Below are 22,144 nucleotides of genomic sequence, written 5' to 3'. Positions count from 1 at the left end.
AGAGGGAGAGGGTAGGATGATTCGGGAGAATGGCATTGAAACATGTATACCATCATGTAAGAAACGAATCGCTAGTCTAGGTTCGATACAGGATACAGGACGCTTGGGGCTGGTGCACTGGGATGACCCAGAGAGGTGATATGGGGAGAGTGGCGGGAGGGGGGTTCAGGGTTGGGAACTCACGTACACCTGTGGCGGATTCATGTCAATGTATGGCAAAACCAATACAGTATTGTAAAGTAAAAAAAAAAATAAAATTAAAAAAAGAAAAAGAAAAAAAAATTCAGCTGAGTTTGAATCAGCTGAGTTTGAGTATCTTTTTTCTCATTTTATTGCTTAATTGAAGGGTAGTTGATGTAGCACACTGTGTTAGCTTCAGGAATACAGCAAAAGGGTTCAGGTATACATATATATGCATATTCGCTCTCATATTATTTTCCATCCTAGGGGATTCCACGGTATTGATTACGGTTCCCTTGTGTGCTATGCCGTAGGTCTGGTTGTTCATTTCATTGATATATACATAGCAGTGTGTGTCTGCTAATTCCAAACTCCTAATTTACTGCCCCCCTTTTGTCATTTGGTAGCCATACGTTTGTTTTCTGTGTCTGCGAGTCTGCTTCTGTTTTCTAAGTTACTCCGTGTTATTATTATTTTTTTAATTCCACATATAAGTGATATCACACGCTGCCTTGTCTTTCTCAGTCCGACTCACTTCACTTAGCAACGATCATCTCGAGGTCCATCCAGGTTGCTGCAAATGACGCTGTTTCATTCTCTTTGACGGCTGAGAAGCAACGTGCGTGTCCATCGCTATATGAATGGATTTAAAAAAAAAAAAAAGGTGTGGTACATTTATATGGTGGAATATTACTCAGCCATAACAAAGGAATGAAATAAGCCTCTGCATTCTTTACCCGAACTTGGAATGTTACAGGAAGGGGGGGACTCCCCTTCCAGGGTCTGAGAGTGGGATCTCGCCTGATGCTTGGAAAAGAATTGTCCGAGGGGACACATGAGCTGCCCAAGCAGGAGAGTTGATTGGGAAGGGGAGCCCGGATGGAGAGTCGTGGGGTAAGAAACTGGGAGAACGGCTGTACCTCGTGGCTCACGGTCCCAGGTTTTACGGTGATGGGATTAGTTCCTGGGTTTTCTCTGTCCCGTCATTCTGACTCGAGGTCCTTCCAGGTGGTACATGCATCAGTCAGCCAAGAAGGGTGCCAGAACGAAGGATTCTGGGAAATGCTAAGACACGTGGTGTCTCCTTCTGACCTTTCCAGAACTCTCCCTGTAGGGGGATGGCTTGTCGGTTCAGAGAGCTTTTTCCCAGGAGGACCTCCTGTCTTAAAATTAACTCCCGCACATGGTTACTATGGAGCCCAGGCAGGGTAAGCGGTCTCAGCCAATGTACGTCCCTGAAACAGGAACACAGATTTTTATGAACCTCACAGCCTCGAGGGCTGCCGGTGACCAGTTCCTGCAAATTCCATGACCGTAATGGGGAGACGGGAAAAGGCGTTGCTTCCTCAACCGTGAAGGCAGAGGAACACAGGGAAACTTCCTGGGGCCCTTTAGGAGTTTTGCTGTGGCATCAAGGGTGTCTGCATTCTGCACTGTCTAGCCAACTAGCTGCATTCTCTCGCTTTTTTGAGATCCTTCACTTAATCCATACTGGGACGTTGCCAGTGCTGTTTCAGGAAGACTGTAGAATATTATTAGAGCACACAGATTTTGCAGCGAAAATTAAAGCTTTTATTTGGCTCGGTGCTTAACACGTTATAAGACGCGTGCATACATCTGCGTGCACACACAGACACACACACACACAGACACACACAGACACACACAATCAGACATGATAAAGGTTAATTTTCTGTGTCTTGATTGGCCCACAAAGTGCCCAGATATTTGGTAAAACGTGTGTCTGGTATAGGGTGTTTCTGAATGAGATTCACGTTTTTAAAATTTTTTCACACTGAAGTGTCATTTATTTATAACGTTGGCATCCCTGGTGGCTCAGACGGTGCAGAATCTGCCTGCAATGCAGGAGCGCTGGGTTCTGTCCCTGGATCAGGAAGAGGAAGCCCGTTCCCTCCTCCAGGCATTCTTGCCTGGAGAATTCCACGGACAGAGGAGCCTGGCGGGGCTGCAGTCCATGGGGTCGCAGAGCGTCGGACACGACTGAGCGCCTAGCTTTGATTTTCGCTGCACTTCCATAGTTGACTTCCATCGTCGCGTTAGCTTCCAGGGTACAGCAAAGGGGTTCAATTACACACAGGCGCTTTTTCAGACTCTCTTCCACTCACAGGGTATTACAGGATATTGAATGTAGTTTCCTGTGCTCTACAGTAGGGCCTTGTGGGATGAGATGAACACGAGAACCAGGACACTGAGCAAAGCAGACCGCCCTCCCCAGGGCGGGTGGGCCTGGTCCAACCGGTCGACAGCCTGCTCCCACACTGCAGACGTGGGACACACTGCTACTGACCCGGGGACTGGGGCAAAGGAGGCTGTGAAACAAGATGCCAGGGACGAATCTCGCGTGCCCCCACCGCGGGGGGGGATATGGGTTTGACCCCTGGTTTGGGGAAATTCCACATGCCGTGCAGCAAGCTAGCTTATGCGTCACAGCAACTGAGGCCAGGCACCCAGAGGCGCTGCTCCACACCCAGAGAAGCCGCCGCAAAGAGGAACCCACGCGCCGCAACCAAGGGCCGCTCCTGCTCGCCACAACCAAAGTCCCCCACACAGCAGCAAAGATCCAGTGCAACCAAAGCAAATGAAGAAACAGAGAGGATGAAAGAAAAATAGCTTAACATCCCCGAGGGCGTGGCTTCTATTTGGAGCCACCTCGCTTCATTTCTGTACAGCATTCCACTGTGCAATGATTTCACACTCTTTATATTCCACTCTCCTGCCCACAGACACGCAGGTGGATGGCAGGTCTCCATATCAGAGACACGACTCCTGAGAACAGGCTAACACGTGGACACACAGGCAAGGGACTCTCCAGAGTTTCTACCCACGAGCGCAACTTCTGGGTCACCTTCGGCTTTTCAACACGGCGCCCAGTGGACTTCCAAAGCGACGGTACGACGTATAGTACTAGCGGCAAGGGGCAGAGTGCGATCACTCTTTGCACATACATCAACAGAGGGTTTTTACCCACGGGCACAGGGCTTCCCTGGTGGCTCAGAGCGTAAAGAATGCGCCTGCAATGCAGATGACCTGGGTTCGATCCCTGGGTTGGGAAGACCCCCTGGAGAAGGGAATAGCTACAAACTCCTGTATATTCTTGCCTGGAGAATCCCCCTGGACAGAGGAGCCTGATGGGCTACAGAGTCCACGAGATCGCAAAGAGTCAGGCACGAATGAGTAAGTGACACGTTCATCTTCACAGTAGCCACTCACTGATACCATACTCAGTGATACCAGACTTAGATCATCATCTCAGCTTGAGGACACATCCCAGCTGCTCTTAGTGTTTGAAGTGTCTTGTGTGGTGACGTTCCGGCCAGAGGAAGGATGAACACCACCTGTGTTTTAGCTATTTCAGCTGGATGGCGTTCAAGCAACAGACACATAAACAGCAACAGCAAGGAAGCAAGAAAGGCAAACAGGAGTACCTTGGGAGGCAGGCGTTGAAGATGGCAGAGGACCAGGTTGGCAAGGATGCTGGGCCTGTCACTCACCACTTGGAAGAAATCTACCCAAGCAGGAACACCTGGAACGGATAAGTAATTGAAACAAAAAGTTAGCTGAAACTGCGATAAGTTGACAAAATTCTGGGGCGTCTTCATCAAGGCAGTTCGCATCACTCTCACCAAGACAGCCCCTGACTTCTTAAGTGGTTCCATGTCTTGGGTTTCCCTAGTGGCTCAGCTGGTGAAGAATCTGCCTGCAATGCAGGAGAGCCAGGTTTAGTCTCTGGGCTGGGAAGATTCCCTGCAGGAGGAAATGACAACCCACTCCAGTATTCTGGCCTGGGAGAATCCCATGGATTGAGGAGCCTGGTGGGCTACAGTCCATGGGGTCGCAGAGTCGAACACGACTGAGCGACTTACGTTTTCTTTTCCTGCACCTCCGAAGACAGCAAGCTGCATCCCAAAGAAAGTTCCAAAGATAGCAAGCTGCATCTTAAAGTAAGTTTCTCACTTTCAAACATGATTGGTTCACTTTTTAACGGGTTACTCACCTACGTGATTCCTCTTTTGGGAAGCCTGATTCTTCCTGTCTTTTGCTCACCTAGAAAATGTTAAAATAAACGTAGGAAAATGAGAATATGCACATTCTTGGTGGTGTTTCGTCTCTAAGTCGTGTCCCACTCTTTGTGACCCTATGGGCTGCAGCCCGCCAGGCTCCTCTGTCCATGGGATTCTCCAGGCGAGAATACTGGAGTGGGTTGCCATGCCCTACTCCAGGGGATCTTCCTGACCCAGAGATCGCACCTGGGTCTCCTGTATTGCAGGCAGATTCTTCACCGTCTGAGCCACCAGGGTACATGCATATAAATATATTATAGAGTTCTACAGCTATCCTATATAGCTGGTGTAGGAGCAGGCGTACATAAACGTGTTTAGTAATTTGGGGCAATTTTATAGATTTAGCTCTTTCATACTGGGGCTTTTAGAACTTCTAGAGCACCATGTCTGGGATAAATGGATTTGTGCTCTATGAAGAACATTAGACTGGCGTACAGAATTTTCTGTGGGTATCCATGTGCCTTTGTGGTTCATGATGTTGCGGGTCAGCCACTCACTCGTGTCTGACTCTTGGTGACCCCACAGACTGCAGCACGCCAGGCCTCCCTGTCCATCACCAACTCTCAAGAGTTTACTCAAACTCATGTTCATCGAGTCACTGGGGCCATCCAGCCATCTCATCCTCTGTCGTCCCCTTCTCCTCCTGCCCCCAATCTTTCCCAGCATCAGGGTCTTTTCCAGTGAGTCGGCTCCTCATATCAGGTGTTCAAAGCATTGGAGCCTCAGCATCAGTTCTTCCAGTGAATATTCAGGACTGATCTCCTTTGGGATGGACTGGTTGGATCTCCTTGCAGTCCAAGGGACTCTCAAGAGTCTTCTCCAGCGTCCCTGGGGGCTTCGATCATCCTCGGAGACCCTTGGCTGGTGACAAGAGGCAGCTTCCTTTCTCCGTGCAATGGGCATCTGTGAAACAGCTTGACTTGTAATGAGTGCAAAACCATCTCAGTGCAAGGGAAAAAAAATAGAACCTTAAAAAAGAAAAAAACATTTCAATTCCGTGGACGCTCTGATCTCCTGACAGTCTGAGGCCTGATGTCATAGACTGATCATCCCACTCAGTGTCTGAGGTTTCGACGTCTCCGTAAAAAGTCACCCATCTTGAACTCCCAGTTCACAGACCACAGGTATTAAGGATGTTTGCGCAAGACGGGGCTGCCAGAGAACTGGCGCACGTGTGCAGTGGGCTTGGCTCGGATGCGGGGAAAACAGGCTGTCTAGACACGGCCCCCTCACATGCCGCAGAGGGCCAACCGGTGCTGAAACAGTCCGAGTCCCTTCATGGAGGTCACGGGAAGTGTGTCTGCCGCAGAACCACATGGATTCCGGGTGTTGTGCTGTGCTGGGTTCTGTCCAAGCAGCCTGGGACACGGAGCAGTAATTTTCAGTCCTCTCTTGTCCAGGCAGGCAAGTGGGAAGGGGGCTACTGCCTGCAGGCAGCACATGGCGGGATGTCTGGGCCTCCATAATCATGGGTGCCAACTACTCAGAAGAGATTCCGTCTCCCTCTGTAGACAGATGGTTGCATAGATAGATATGATGGATGGATGGACAGATAGATAGATAAAAAGACAGCTAGATAGACGATAGGTACTGCAGAGTTGCCAAGTGGTGGCTGAGTCTTTGCGACCCCATGCACTGCAGCACGCCAGGCCTCCCTGTCCATCACCAACTCCCGGAGTCTACCCAAACTCATGTCCATCGAGTCGGTGATGCCATCCAACCATCTCGTCCTCTGTCGCCCCCCTCTCCTCCCACGTTCAATCTTTCCCAGCATCAGGGTCTTTTCCACTGAGTTGGGTCTTGCCATCAGGTGGCCAAAGGATTGGAGCTTCAGCTCCAATAAATACTCAGGACCGATTTCCTTTAGGATGGACTGGTTGGATCTCCTTGCAGTCCAAGGGACGCTCAAGGGTCTTCTCCAGCACCACAGAAGGCTGATTCGTGTCAATGTATGGCGAAACCACTACAATATTATAAAGGGACTAGCCTCCAATTAAAATAAACAAATTAAAACAATAAAAAACAAAACAAAATAAAATTGCTAACAAAATTCATTGATTAATTTTTTTAAAAAAGCATCTATTCTTCGGTGCTCAGCTTTCTTTATGGTCCAACTCTCACATGACTACTGGAAACACTATAGCTTGCCTATACAGACCTTTGTCGGCAAAGTGACGGCCCAGCTTTGTAATACGCTGTCTAGGTTTGTCATAGCTTTCGCTCCAAGGAATTCAAGCAGAAATCTTCAGAACAAGCGGCTGCTCCTTGTCTATGGCACTGGAATGACACCTTTTATGCAGAAGTCTCGTACGGAAGACTCCGCACACGTCATCTCCTGGTATTTTTCCACCTTTGGGGACACCTCATCTGCAGCGCTCACGCCTCCCCCGACAGACCCCAGCTGTTGCCATCAACAGGCGTGTCCGTAAAGAAATCCCTTTTCCCCTGTATTAGCAGTGTTAGTTGCTCAGTTGTGTCCGACTCTTTGCGGCCCCATGGACTGTAGCCCGCCTGGGCTCCTCTGTCCACGGGATTCTCCAGGCAAGAACACTGGAGCGGGCTGTCATGCCCTCCTCCGGAGGATCTTCCCGACCCAGGCACTTCTCCTCTGTAAGTAGCATCACACAGCCGTGCTCTGCACCCATTTCATGGGTCTGAGTCGTCTCCTTTTGGAAACCTCAGGCTATCCCTCTTCCTCCCGCGCAGTGTCCAGGCCGCTGCGTCCTCTCCCTGCCAAGCTCCCACAAACGGAGATAATCCTAATTGCTAAATGGATTACTGTAAATATCCATTTCGCAAGAACTTAAACCCCAACGGCAGCCCTGAAGCCTGAGGTGCCTTCCAGAGGGATGGCGTTGTGGGTGATTTAGGAGGAGCGTTAAGGAGGTGATTGATGGGGAAACATCTCCAAGAAGAGAGCTGAGAGAATACAGGCGGGTCATGGAAGCGGCCGTGGCGTCAGGAAGGAGACAATCATGGAGAGCGAGGGTCGTCTCTAGGGATGGTGGGCGTCTCAGGTCCCAGAGACGAGATACATAGATATTAGATGATAGGTAGGTAGGTAGGTCTGAGAAGGCGATGGCACCCACTCCAGTGCTCTTGCCTGGAAAATCCCATGGACGGAAGAGCCTGGTGGGCTGCAGTCCATGGGATCAGGAAGAGTCGGGCACGACTGAGCGACTTCACTTTCACTTTTCACTTTCATGCATTGGAGAAGGACGATGGCACCCCACTCCAGTACTCTTGCCTGGAAAATCCCACGGACGGAGGAGCCTGGTAGAGTGCAGTCCATGGGGTCGCTACGAGTTGGACACGACTGAAGCGACTTAGCAGCAGCAGCAGCAGGTAGGTGGATAGGTAGACGGGCTTGCCCTGAAAGCTCAGCGGGCAAAGAATCCGCCTGCAATGCAGGAGAGCACAGTTCAGTTCCTGGTTTGGGAAGGTCCCCTGGAGAAGGGACAGGCTATCCACTCCAATATTCTTGGGCCTCCTGGTGGCTTAGTTGGCAAAGAATCTGCCTGCCATATGGGCAACCTGGGTTTTATCCGTGGGGTTGGGAAGATCCCCCCCACTGGAGGAGTGGGCAACCTGGGTTCCATCCGTGGGGTTGGGAAGATCCCCCCACTGGAGGAGTGGGCAACCTGGGTTCCATCCGTGGGGTTGGGAAGATCCCCCCCCACTGGAGGAGTGGGCAACCTGGGTTCCATCCGTGGGGTTGGGAAGATCCCCCCAACTGGAGGAAGGCATGGCAACCCACTCCAGTATTCTGGCCTGAAGAATCCCCATGGATAGAGGAGCCTGGCGGGGCTACAGGGCATGCGGTCACAGAGAGTCGGACACACTGAGCGGCTAAGCACACATACACAAAGGCAGATACACAGACACAGATATTAGATCAGACAGACAGACAGACAGACAGACAAGACACCTGGTAGGTAAGATGATAGATATGACAGGCAGGTAGATAGACAAACAGAGCCACAGACAGACAGACAGATAAGAGAAATAACGGTTAAGATGATAGACAGGCATGATAAATGGGTGAAGCAAAGCAAAAGCCGCTCAGCTGTGTCCGATCTTTGTGACCCCACGGACTATACAGCCCACGGAGTTCTCCAGGCAAGAATACTGCAGTGGGTAGCCTTTCCCTTCTCCAGGGGATCTTTCCAGCCCAAGGAATCGAACCCCAGTCTCCCGCATCATTAAAGAAACCCAGGCAGATTCTTTACCAGCTGAGCCACCCGGGAAGCCTGATACACAGGTAGGCAACTATTAATAGATACGGTAAAGTGTCTATCTGCAATGCAGGAGACCCGGGTTCGATCCCTGGTTTGGGAAGATCCCCTGGAGAAAGCCCACTCCAGTATTCTTGCCTGGAAAATCCCATGGACGGTGGAGCCTGGTAGGCTGCCGGATGGGGTCGCAAAGAGTCGGACACGACTGAGCGACTTCACTGTAACTTTCAGACAGAAAAATAAGAGAGAGAGATGGACAGGTAGACAGACGCTACACAAGATGACAGAGAGATACTGGTAGGCAGGTAGTTAGGTAGATAAGGTAGGTGGGAGATAAGATAGATGATAGTCAGATGGATACAACAGGTAGTTAGGTGGGTAGTTAGGTAGATAAGGTAGATGGGAGATATGACAGATGATAGTCAGATGGATACAATAGCCAGTTAGGTAGGCAGACAGACAGACAGAGACACACAGACTGAGACAAAGAGGGAAGCATCCACACACAGCAGAGGCCACATCCCCTCTTGGTCTAAGTAGGTGTCATCTCCTGCTAATAAGACAAGATGGGTTCTCCCCCCAGCATCTCAACAATGACAGCATCACCTCCTAGGTGAAGGCAGCCGTTGGTACTCATTCCAGATACGAGAGGGAGGGGCTGGGGGAAAAGAATCATAAGTTTCCTACAACTCTTGTAAGTAAGTGAAGGTCGCTCAGTCATGTCCAACTATCTGTGACCCCAGGGACTGTAGCCCCGCCAGGCTCTTCTGTCCTTGGGATTCTCCAGGCAAGCATACTGGAGTGGGGTGCCGTGCGCTCCTCCAGGGGAATCTTTCTGACCCAGGGATCGAACCCATATCCCTGCTTTGACAGGTGCATTTACCCCTGAGCCACCGGGGACGTCTTGCATATCAAAACTTAGGAACCCGATGCTTTAGAAAGTCTCAGTTTGCCGGCACAGCCACTTTGGAAGAAGTGATGACGCTCCCTCCCTCCCCCACCACCACCATAAATAGGATTGACACCTCTGAAAGCAAGCCCTCATCCCTCTCAGTGAGGGGACTCCACATCACCTCCTATTGCATCTTTTCATTTGCTCCTAGAAGAAAAGGTCTCCAGGCCGTTAATAATGGAATTCTCGGCTTTCCACACTGAAAGGATGATCTGGAGCTCCAATGCGTTTGGAAAATCATTCTCAAGGCTGACCTCATCCGTCATCGACGTCTTTTGGCAGAGGCTGTGTGTGCTTCCCTGCCCGGCCTGCTCGGCAGACACACCAGACGGACGTGGGACGCTGTGCTCTCCACTGACACAGAGGAGCGCTGACCTGAATCTAAAGGTTGAGTGTCTCCAGTTTCTGCTGGTGACTCGCCTCGATCCCTCAGCATTTTCAGAGCCTCCTGGTTCCCAGGCAACAGCCTGGGCAGGGCGGGGCGTCTGGATGGACAAGAACTTCCTGGAGGGTCAGAATTCAGGAATCAAGGACCAGAAGGTTCGGGCGACATCACAGCTCTGTTCTCAGAGCACGTTTGGAAAGGCCTCTCCCCCTTTATGCTCACTTCCATTATCGCTTTTCAAATCGGGTGTGCGTTAAAAGAAAAAGCAGACACTGATTCGAAAAGACAGCATGCTCCTCAATGCTCACGGCAGCACGGGGTACAAGAGTGAAAACGTCCAGCAGCAGGTCAGTGGATGAGGAAGATGTGGTACGTTATATACGCAGTGGAATATTACGCAGCCACGAAAAAGGGCGGACAAATGCCATCTGCCGCAACACGGATCAACCCAGGGACGATCACACTACGTGAAGTCAGAGAACGGCAGTGTACCTTATCACTCACATGCAGAATCTAAGAATAAACAAACGCATCCACACAGAAAAAAGACCCACAGATATTACCCAAGGGGAGAGGGAAGGGAGAGGGTCAAGACGGAAGGCGGGGAATGCAAGGTACAGACCACTGTGTATAAAATAGGTAAGCTGGAAGGATACATTGTGCTTGGAAGATCACGCTAAAGGCTACACTGTCCACCACAGGGAACAGGATCAGTATTTTATGATACCTTGAATGGAGGATGCTGCTGCTAAGTCACTTCAGTCGTGTCCGACTCTGTGCGAGCCCATAGACCACAGCCCACCAGGCTCCCCCGTCCCTGGGATTCTCCAGGCAAGAACACTGCAGTGGGTTGCCATTTCCTTCTCCAATGCAGGAAAGTGAAAAGTGAAAGTGAAGTCGCTCAGTTGTGTCCGACTCTTAGCGACCCCATGGACTGCAGCCTCCCAGGCTCCTCCGTCCATGGGATTTTCCAGGCAAGAGTACTGGAGTGGGGCGCCATTGGCTTCTCTGTAAATGGAGTATAAACTGTAACAATTACGAATCACTATGTCCTGCATCTTAGAGCAATGTAAGATGGCAAACCAACTATACCTCAATAAAAATTAAATCGTAAATACATAAAAGCCCCCCCAAAAATAATAATAAATAAAATTCTAACCTTGAATAGCTTGGGATTTTCAGGCAGGGCTGAGCTCTGCAGAGACTTCTTCTCCAACAAACGTCACGTTCCCAGATTGTAGAGACTGGGACCTGGTATGTTTTCGGACAGGGACTCAGGCCACGAGAGAAACAAGCTGTCACAATTGTGAAGGGTGACGCTTTTTTAATGATTACCAGTCCCATCACTGTGTAGCGCAGATGGGCACATGGCTGGGTCGTGACCGCCTTGCTTCTCTGCTGGAATGGAAACAAAGCCGGGTTAGAGTGAAAACGAGCCTCGGGAGTTTGCCCTTCAGAGTCTACAGACGTCTCTGAGAGGTCCCAGCAGAGACGAAGGGGGACTAGTTGTTGACATCTAGTCACTCAGTCGTGTCCAGCTCTTTGCAACCCCGTGGACTGCAGCCCGCCAGGCTCCTCTGTCCAAGGGGATTCTCCAAGCAAGAAGACTGGAGTGGGTTGCCACTTCCTCCTCCAGGGGATCTTCCCGACCCAGGGATTGAACCCAGCTCTCTTGCGCCCCCTGCATTGGCAGGCAGGTTCTTTACCAACTACCGAAGCCCGCGCGCCCCAGAGCTCTTGTTCCACAAGAAGAGAAACCCCCTCAGTGAGAAACCCAGGCACCCCAACTAGAGAGTCGCCCCCAATTGCCACAACGAGAAAAAAGCCCATGCCCAGCAAATGAAGACACAGTACAGGCAACAATAAAGAAATAAAGGCAAACGGATGTTCACTCTCCAGGTGAAAAAAGAAAAGCTGTAACAGCCATTGAAAGATAGCAACACCTTCAAGATAACCAGCCTCTCTCAAAGTAGCAAATAAACACTGCTACAAAAGAAGCTGGAGGGGGAAATGGCAACCCACTCCAGTATCCCTGCCTGGAAACCCCCCCAAACGGAAAAGCCTGGCGGGCTACAGTCCACGGGGTCGCAGAGAGTTGGACACAGCTTAACACACACGCCAAGCTAAAGTAAGAAAGATGAGCAAATCCTAAAAGATTCTGTCAGGATTCCAAGGGAAACACTCTTTTTTTTTTTTTTTTTAAACTTCTCACATCTGGAGCTTCCAGAATCTGTCCATTGAGCACATTTTAAAAATAACGGACACATCCACAGCCTCTCCATATGAATTCAAGATGCCCTGATGAGATGCTGTAGGCTTCACTCTCGTTACTTTTGAGAGAAGACGGTTCTACTGAAGAGGATGGAACGTCCGAGAGAAAGAGCCTAAGATCTCATGTTAAGGAACGTTTCATGTATCTTTTCATAGCTCCAGATGATTCTCCCCATAGAGACAGGTCAATATTATTATCATTACCATTTTTTAATAACAGTTTTGCGTACAGCCTCTCGAAAAACTCCTTTGGTGCGGGGAAGGAAACTTTCCATCATGAATAAAAAGCACATGGTGAGGCTGAGATGACATCAATCTGATTCCTGCAGGGCGACAGGACTTTGGGAATTCTGTGCAGCTAAAAAAAGGAGGAAAAGAGGAGAAGCCTCACAGCTTAGTTAGCACAGAGGAGGGTAAAAGCCAGCAACGCTTGCAATCATCATCAAGGCCGATGAGAAGGGGGACCACTCTCGGCGAGGCGGTCATCTTTAGGAGCTCAGCATCACTCAACGTGCATCACGCCTGTCTTAGACCGCGAGTTGCCGGCAGGTCTTCCTAAGCCCTACGTCCAGTGTTGGGCAGCCGGTCATCCCTCCCGGACCCTAGGGTTGTCCTCCTTTCTGGGCTCCCCATCGGCCGACTTCATGACTCACGTCTTGACCACAGACGTCTCCTGCCCCACCCGTCGCGACTGTGCCACCCACTTCTCGCCGGGTGGGGCGTCTCCCCGACACCCTGCTCTGCCCTTTTCTCCTCCTGCGCTTCCATCAACGTTACAATCAATACCAGATGTCGGATGGGGCTGGACTTTAACAAAAAAAAAAAAAAAAAGAAGAACATTTAAAATAACATTGTCACTAACAGGTCTGCCGGCAAAAGCCACCTCGTGGAGGCGGTTGGTTCCGTTCTTCCCAGACTGACCCTCTGTCGGAGATGGTCTCACAGCATTAAGATGCTATGGGGAGAGGTCATGTCATCTTTTGCTTATCCTTTTCTTTCTCTTTTTTAATTGGAAAGTGAGAGTGAACCTCATTCAGGCATGTCTGACGCGTTGCAACCCTGTGGACTATACAACCCATGGGATTCTCCAGGGAAGAATACTGGAGTGGGTAGCCTTTCCCTCCTCCAGGGGGATCTTCCCGACCCAGGGATCGAACCCAGGTCTCCCGCACTGCAGAGGGATTTTTTTTTACCAGGTAAGCCACAAGGGAAGCCCAAGAATACTGGAGTGGGTAGCCTTTCCCTCCTCCAGGGGATCTTCCCGACCCAGGGATCGAACCCAGGTCTCCCGCACTGCAGAGGGATTTTTTTTACCAGCTGAGCCACAAGGGAAGCCCAAGAATACTGGAGTGGGTAGCCTTTCCCTCCTCCAGGGGATCTTCCCGACCCAGGGATCAAACCCAGGTCTCCCGCACTGCAGAGGGATTTTTTACCAGGTAAGCCACAAGGAAGCCCAAGAATACTGGAGTGGCCCTCCTCCAGGGGATCTTCCGACCCAGGATCGAACCCAGGTCTCCCGCACTGCAGGGGATTTTTACCAGCTGAGCCACAAGGGAAGCCCAAGAATACTGGAGGTAGCCTTTCCTCCAGGGGATCTTCCCACCCAGGATCGAACCCAGGTCTCCCGCACTGCAGGGGATTTTTTACCAGCTGAGCCACAAGGAAGCCCAAGAATACTGGAGTGGGTAGCCTTTCCCTCCTCCAGGGGATCTTCCCGACCCAGGGATCAAACCCAGGTCTCCCGCACTGCAGAGGGATTTTTTTTACCAGCTGAGCCTTCAGGGAAGCCCTCAGCTGGAGATCTACCATATGACCCAGCAATCCCACTCCTGGGCACATAAACCCTGAGAAGACCATAATTCACAAAGACACACCCACCCCAATGTCCAATGCAGCACAATTTATGACCGTCAAGATATGGAAACACCCTAAGTGTGCATCGACAGAGGGGCAGATGAAAAAGACGTGGTACGCTTATAATACGGAGTGTTACTCAGCCCCGAAAGGGAACACAACAGAGTAACCTGCAGAGATGTGGACGGACCTCACATTTATACAATGGAGTATTACTCGGCCCCGAAAAGGGACGCAGCTGAATAATCTGCAGAGATGCGGACGGACCTCACATTTATACAATGGAGTATTACTCGGCCCTGAAAAGGGACGCGACTGAGAAATCTCCAGAGATGTGGATGGACCTCACATTTATACAATGGAGTATTACTCGGCCCCGAAAAGGGACGCAACCAAGTAACCTGTAAAGATGTGGACGGACCTAGAGTCTGTTATACAGAGGAAGGTAGGTCAGAAAGGGAAAGAAAGTCACGTATTAACACGCATTTGTGGAATCTAGAAAACCAGTACAGATCAACCTTCTTCTTCTTTTTAAAAGCGCTTGGCAGGGGAGCTCCTTGGCGATCCAGTGGTCAGGACTCTGAACTTTCACTGCTGTGGCCTGCGTTCAGTCCCTGGTTGGGGGACTAAGATTCTGCAAGCCTTGGGGTAGGCAAAAAGAGAAAATGTTTTTAAGAAAAGTTGTGATGAGTAATTCAACATGTGGGGTAATTATAGAGCGCGCATTACTTAAGAGAACTGGCGAACCAGAAATGCAACTGAAAAAGGTGCTCCTCCGAAGAGGCTTTTGAAAGATATCCAGAAGATTGTGTGATACAACTGTAGCAGGAATCCAATGACTGCCCCAGAGAGAAGAGACAGAATGGAAGAGAAGGAGAAAAGAATATTTGCTCCGTTAACAGCTGAAAATTCCCCCCGAATTGAAAGAATTATATTAAAGGTTAAATGAAACCAACCTAAGCAGGTCTGCTGCTGCTGCTAAGTCGCTTCAGTCATGTCCGATTCTGTGCGACCCCATAGACTGCAGCACTCCAGGCTTCCTCCTGTGTCCTTGACTATCTCCCAAAGTTTGCTCAAACTCACGTCCCCTGACTCAGTGGTGCATCTAATCAAACCCTAACTGGAGGTTACTGAACAAGTATAATGCTGGTAGAAAGACAGCTTCATGAAAGGAAGACTCGGAACCCGGAGGAGTACTGCGTTCCGAGGTATGGACCAGACGTGGGATGTTCAGAGCCCGGGGCACCTCATGTAAAAAGTGGTCATCACAGTCAAGAATTCCAAGTCGGGTCCTGAAGAGTGTGCTCATGGGCTGGCCCTGCTGGTGGCCCAGTGGTGAAGAACCCGCCTGCCAGCGCAACGGACGCAGGTTCGGTTCCTGGTCAGGGAAGACCCCACGTGCTGTGGAGCAACAGAGCCGGTGTGCTCTGTAACAAAAACCACTGCAGTGAGACGCCTATACAGCATGACTGGAGAAGAGTCCCCGCATGCTGCAACTGGAGAAAGCCCTTGAGCAGCAACAAACACCCAGCACAGCCAAAAATAAAATAAAATATAAAGTCTTAAGGAAAAGGAGTGAGCTTTTCACCCCTCCCCCCCAAAAAACAAAAACCGCAGTGGGTCCAGAAAGACACAGGAAGGCCTTTCTAGTGACCAGAACGTCGTTGCACCTTGATCTGACCTAATCCTTGGGACACAGATGGATTTACAACAAACTCTACAGAAGGTGACAGCGTTTGCAACAAGCCCAACCATCGTCCAACCCAAGAGCAGAATGTCTGGGCCATCCAAGTCATCACAACATCCGACGGGTTGCCTTGGAGACAAGCGATTCTGGAAATTTTTACACACAGCTGGTCAATCCTTGCTCTGGCCCTTGGAAACTAATCATAGAACGCTTGGACCATGAGCTGGTATCCGTACAGAGGAAAAGTCTCAGCAACCGGGGAAGGGGAGCCAGGCTTGCCTGCTAAGTCATTCAGAACTTTGGATCAGTCCAAACACGGTCAGATGTGCAACATCTTTTCAAGTATTTCCTTTGAATTAACGATAGACGATGCACTATTTCATCGCTTGAAGGGGATGAGAAAATGCAAACACGTTTACGTAGGCAATAAAAAAAAAAAAAAAACCACCACCACATTTTGGAAAGATAAATCCCAAATCCGGCATTATATGAGTAATTCACTTGAAAGAAGGCCAGTCAAATGGGGAAATAGAAATATTCTGAGATCATCTGAGGATAAAGCACGCTTGGCTTTTAAGATGTTTGGTTTGTTTTGAAAGAAGAGGGTTTTGTTGAAAGCATCCAGATATTGGCACTTGATCTGAAATTACCCTGTGCGATTTTGTTTATAGATGATAAAAGCGTCTACTTTTCCCATGAGTATTATCAGTCAGACTCTAGTTTCTGGAAACTTCAGATCTATAAAGGAAGATAACCTCATGTCTCTAAAGATCTATAAACACGCGGGCTTTGTTCACCTCTAAAGTAAAAGAAAAAACTCCCGTTACAACTTGAACCAGAAACTCGCCTTGGACCAATCACGGCCGACGTGTTCTGCTCCTTAAATGATATTTCATGTGGCTTGACGCTGCTGTCAACCAACTTGTTTGGGATCTTAACAGCCAACGCTAAAGGAAATCAACCCTGAATACTCATTAGAAGCACCAATGCTGAAGCTGAAGCTCCAATCCTTTGGCCACCTGATGCGAAGAGCTGACTCACTGGAAAAGACCCTGATGCTGGGAAAGACTGATGGCGGGAGGAGAAGGGGACGACAGAGGATGAGATGGTTGGATGGCACCACCGACTTGATGGACATGAGTTTGAGCAAACTCCCAGAGATGGAAAAGGACAGGGAAGCCTGGTGTGTTGCAGTCCATGGGGTCACAAAGAGTCAGACACACACGACCAAGCAACTGAATAACAACAAATCTCAGTTCTACGAGGCTGGAGGCAAACGGTGTTTGTGTTCTCGGTATGTACAACTGGGCTGAATGTATCAACCTTGTAAATGCTTTTTTTTTTTTTTTTAAAGCAAACATAAGTTTTATGCTTCATCTACACTGAGATTACATTCACCAAACAGTGAGGATGTCCAAGGTTAAAATGCCCCAAGCTTGTTCACCTCGCTCCTTGTTCTTGGCAGCAAGAGAGCCACGTCTTTGACCGATGACGCAAGCATCCCGCTCCTAAGCCTATATTCAGAGAAAACCATGGTTCACAAAGAAACACACACCCCAACCTTCACAGAAGCACTATTTACGACAGTTAAGACACGGAAGCAACCTAGGTGTCCATCAGGAGGTGAACGGATAACGCTGACGTGGAGGTTGTTGTTCAGTTGCTCAGCGGTGTCCGACTCTTTGGGACCCCACGGACTGCCGCACGCCAGGCTCCTCTGTCCTCCACTACCTCCCGGAGTTGGCTCAGATTCAGGTCATACACGTGTACAATGTCTGGGGGCTGCCCTGACGGCTCAGAGGGTAAAGCGTCCGCCTGCAATGCGGGAGACCTGGGTTCGATCCCTGGGTGGGGAAGATCCCTTGGAGAAGGGCAGTGGCAACCCCTCCAGTCCTCTTGCCTGGAAAACCCCTGTGATGGAGAAATAGCACCTGGGGTCACAAAGAGTCGGACACGACTGAGCAAGCTCACGTGTATACAGTGTTTGAAACGACATTAAGAAAGAGCCTCTGAAGTGGACTCCAGGAGAGACACTGGATTCTTCCCTCCCGTTATCTTTCCTCTTTTCAAGCCGTCTTGTCCTCTCGTCTTTCCCAGCTTTAAGGGGGCCCTCATGCCTTGCACAGAGTCGGACATGACTGAAGCAACTTAGTAGCAGCAGCAGCAGCATGCATGGATTCTCTCATGGGCCCTTCATCCACCTTCAAAAGCAGGAGCACAGATTCTTCCCATCTATGTGTCTTGATGCGTCTCGGCCTCGATCTCTCTCCATCTCTCCCCCTATTACTTCTGTCCTCCCATCTCCTTCTGGGACTTCACGCTCCTGCGACCCTCCTGCAAGAACCCCGGCCGTGACATAATGGAACCACCTGAGTAAGCCCACTGGCAGTCCCCCATCTCATCACCCTTAAATGAGTCACATCCGCAATGCCCCCCTTTGACACGTAAGGTAACATATTCACGAGTTCTAAGTATTCGTGCGTCAACATTTGGGGACAGGAGTCGGGGGAGGATTTATTCAGTTATTTGGCCAACCACATCCACTCAAGGATTCTGAACTAAATGGCAGAAGCAGAATAGGTTTTCATCCAATATCCAATAGTTACCGGTTGTTTTGGTGGCTGTTGGGGGTCTTTGCTGGTGGCTCAGACGATAAACAGTGTGCCTGCTAATCTGCAGACCAGGGTTTGATCCCTCGGTCAGGAAGATCCCCTGGAGGAGGTAATGGCAACCCCCTCCAGTATTCCTGCCTGGAGAATCCCATGGACAGAGGAATGTGGCGGGCTACAGTCCACGGGCCGCAAAGAGTCGGACACGACGTGGTGATGGACACTTTCACCTGGTGACCGTTAGTGACGGGCTTCCCAGGTGGTGCTAGTGGTTAAAGAATCCGCCTCCCAATGCAGGAGACATAAGAGACTTGGGTTTGATCGCTGGGCTGGGAAGATCCCCTGGAAGAGGGCATGGCCACCCACTCCAGTCTTCTTGCCTGAAGAATCCCATGGACAGAAGAGCCTCGTGGGCTACAGTCCACGGGGTTGCAAAGAGTCGGACACGCCTGAAGGGAATCAGCACGCACGCACGCTGGAGGGAACCAGCACGCAGCACGCACAGTGCTTTGCTGATGCCTTTGAAAGCACCGTTACGTTTCAGGGTATTGGGTCTGTCCTCTGCTTGACCCTGGAAAGTGTGGAAACACATTCTCTGGACGATGTTTCAAAGTGCCGAGTGTGTAAAGAGCTCCCCCCTGTCACGGGCTGAAGTCACGATTTAGGCTAGCTGGCGAGCACACATTTCAGAAAGAAAAAAAGAAATCATTATGCGCCCTCCAGAACAATATCCGCTGGACAGACGCGTCGCATTTCACTTCAAAGAGCCAAGTCAAAACCGGGGAAGATTTGTTTCTGACGTAAACGGGTGCGGGGTTTAGTAGGAGGAGTTGAGAAAGCTTGGACGTGAGGAACGTGTTAGGTTGACCATTGCTGTTCAGTCTCTCAGTCGAGTCTGACTCTTTGCCACGCTGTGGACTGTAGCCCTCCAGGCGCCTCTTGTCCGTGGGATTCTGCAGGCCAGAATACTGGAGCGGGTTGCCATTTCCTCCTCCAGGGGATCCTCCCGACCCAGGGATCCAACCCGGGTCTCCCGCATTTCAGGCAGGTTTTTTACCCGCTGAAATGTATAACTAAATCACCTGTACACCTGAAACGAACTACATCACCTGTATACTTCAGGGAAGTCTGCAAAAACAGCAAGACTTTTCTCTAGTGTGAATTTTGACCAAATCACACTTTCTTAGGTGAACAAGACGGCAGAATCTAACATGCTGAGAGAGAGACAAGACGAGACAGACAGAAGACAGCAGCCACTGGCTCTTCCTAGTATATAAAGACGCGTCACTAACCTCTAAGAGACTGGGTACGCCGTGAAGTCACCTACATCCTGGGATGGGCTTGTACCAACATCCTGGGATGGGCTTGTACCATCTCCCGCTGATGCCTAAGGGAACAGAAGCACCGAGATCAGGTAACGAGGCCAACTTTCCACAAGGAGTAAGTGCGAACATCCTTACAAGAACGGGTGTGCAAGAGGGCAAAGACGGTGGAGCACACCAGTTCCCTACTGACCACCCCAGAGACTTCAGGGGAAAGGGACTTCTCTCTGTGCTTTTCTTATGCTTACAGCTTTCATCCGCCTGCATTTAAATTACCACTGCAGTTTCCATCAGACCGTCTGTATGTCCAATAAACGTCAGTACAATTTCCATCGGACCGTCTGAATCTCCGGTGGGCATGGCGTTCAGGTCTGAGCGCCCGATAAAGTACGGCGCGTTTATTGCAATGGATTTTCTCAGGAGGAAAATACTGGAAGACAGACGCCAACGAAACACAAACTGAGCACATGCGTGCTAAGTCGAGGGTATTCCGTTTTTGTGGGTTTTTTTTTTTTTGCAGTAATGTAGCAATGCTCCCACACACTCCGGATGGCTCTGCACATCTGTCTCGTACTTGATGAGCTCGGGCAAGGCGTCTTAAGCCGCCCACCTTAAATCCTACGCAGTGTGAACTGGAAAGACAAGGGCGTTTATTTTACTGGCAAAACGCTGCTTTCCTGTCCTGCTGAGGTCCGTGCATCCCGCGCAATACAAGCGCATCCCAGGTGAGAGAAGAACCAGGGGCCGCTAAACGCCTAGACCCTCCCCCGGGGCACGTGTGCAAACAGGACACGCCGACTCCGAGGAGGGCTGTTTCAAAATGTCACTTCACGTAAAAACCCTAAGAACATGTTTTGAAGGTAGCGAAACACAGCGGGCATGCAAAGAAAGTCCAGCCTTATCCGTGACCCGGAGAATGTGATGAAAAGGGAAAGCCAGTCTGGAACAATCACAGAAAAAAACCGACACTGTTTTTATTCAAGAGCGAGAGTTTGGAAATGGTCTGAAACACTGGGACCACCGCCTAAAATTTTCCACTTTCCTCAGCCAGACTAGAAACTGCATTGAATATTTAAAGAAAGAAAACAAAATTGTGTTTTTTTTTCCACCAAGAAAAATACTTCCATCAGTTCATCGTAGCATCTCATGAAGTACAGGCAGAATGGAAAAATCAGAAGCCAGCCACAGCTTCTCAGTTGCTGCCCAAATGCAAAGAAAATGAGCCGGGGTTGCAGGTGAGACATTAAGATTTCCAGGCAGCGTCAAAACTTCTTGTCCTCATTTCAGCTGGAAGGAGGGGACTGGCTACGTTGAATGTCTTCAAGGTCGGGTCTTTCCTCCGCAATAGCACCAAGTCTCTGAAAAACATTATTTCGAGCATCACTTTACCGCCAAATAAGCTAAGAAGCCACAAAGCGGTCGAATTCCTGGGGACACGGAGACCACGCTTAGAGATGTTACCAGGGTTGTCATAATAAAGTACTCCAGATGAGGAGGGCTGAAGCAACAACTATTTATGTCTCCCAAACCAGTCCACCCTAAAGGAAATCAGTCCTGAATATTCATTGGAAGGACTGATGCTGAAGCTGAAGCTCCAATCCTTTGGCTGCCTGATGCGAAGAGCTGACTCATTGGAAAAGACCCTGATGCTGGGAAAGATTGAGGGCAGAGGAGAAGGGGACGACAGAGTGAGATGGTTGGATGGCATCAGTGACTTGATGGACATGAGTTTGAGCAAGCTCCGGGAGCTGGTGATGGACAGGGAGGCCGGGCGTACTGCAGTCCAAGGAGTCGTAAAGAGTTGCACAAAGCTGAGCGACTCAAGAGCAACAACAAATTTATTTCTTTGGTTGTGCTTGGACTCAGCTGAGGTCTTCAGGATTTTCCATCTTAGCTGTGGCATGTGGAATCTAGTTCGCTGAACCAGGGATTAAACCCAGGCCCCCTGGATTCGGGAGCTGGGTCTTAGCTGCTGGACCACCAGTGAAAGCCTAATAAGGAAGTGACTTAAAGACAATTGGCTGGCATCTGCTGAACACATAAAAACACCTCTCAAATCTCCACCCCACCCCCCACCCCCAACCGGGCAAAGACTTTCATCTGCCCTCTCGTGGACATGATTTGAGGGGGAAAAAAAAAAAAAGGCCCTTCAGGCCCGACACAAAATAGTTCTCAATTGTGAATGGGTTATTTCCTGCATAAATAGAGAAGAGAACTCTGCTTGTGTTTCTTGTTAATTTCTATAGTTGTTTTAATCAGGCACAAAACCACAACGGGCTATGTCAGCAGATTCTTTGTATACAAACGACTGATACGCTGGAAGTTCAAATGACTCTCGAGTAAACTTTCTTCCTTTCTGTGGGCAGATTAGGCAACGACGAATTTTTTTCTTTCTTTCAATGTGCGACTTGGCCATGTTTAAATCTGCTGGGTGTACTTATCTTTGCAGAGTTTTGTAAGATCGGACAGCAGCTACACAATCCATCAAAAACCACAGAATCAGGCCTGGAGTTTGTGCAGAAGTTTTTAAGAATGACTAGAAGGCAATGGCACCCCACTCAGTCCAG

The 22,144-nt window shown here is 49.8% G+C and overlaps 1 long non-coding RNA gene across 2 annotated transcripts in view; it reads right to left on the bottom strand.

Annotated features, from left to right (window-relative positions):
- Nucleotides 1-313: 313 nt before the first annotated feature.
- The window catches only part of LOC105605321 (uncharacterized), a 28,697-nt gene continuing 6,866 nt past the window's right edge, over nt 314-22,144 (bottom strand). Inside the window, exons 2-8 of one of the 2 annotated variants that reach the window (XR_009598917.1) lie at nt 19,548-20,935; nt 12,310-12,912; nt 10,994-11,232; nt 3,825-10,842; nt 3,627-3,724; nt 1,101-1,415; nt 314-813 (exon numbers count right to left, since the gene is read on the bottom strand). This is a non-coding gene — a long non-coding RNA (uncharacterized LOC105605321). Of the gene's footprint in view, nt 814-1,100; nt 1,416-3,626; nt 10,843-10,993; nt 11,233-12,309; nt 12,913-19,547; nt 20,936-22,144 lie in introns of both variants that reach the window. The other variant, XR_009598918.1, reaches the window with a different exon arrangement.

This window comes from Ovis aries, chromosome X (assembly GCF_016772045.2).
Source record: "Ovis aries strain OAR_USU_Benz2616 breed Rambouillet chromosome X, ARS-UI_Ramb_v3.0, whole genome shotgun sequence".
NCBI classification, from domain to species: domain Eukaryota; kingdom Metazoa; phylum Chordata; class Mammalia; order Artiodactyla; family Bovidae; genus Ovis; species Ovis aries.
The sequence above is the reverse complement of the archived record's forward strand: the minus strand, read 5'-3'. Positions and strand labels throughout refer to the sequence as shown.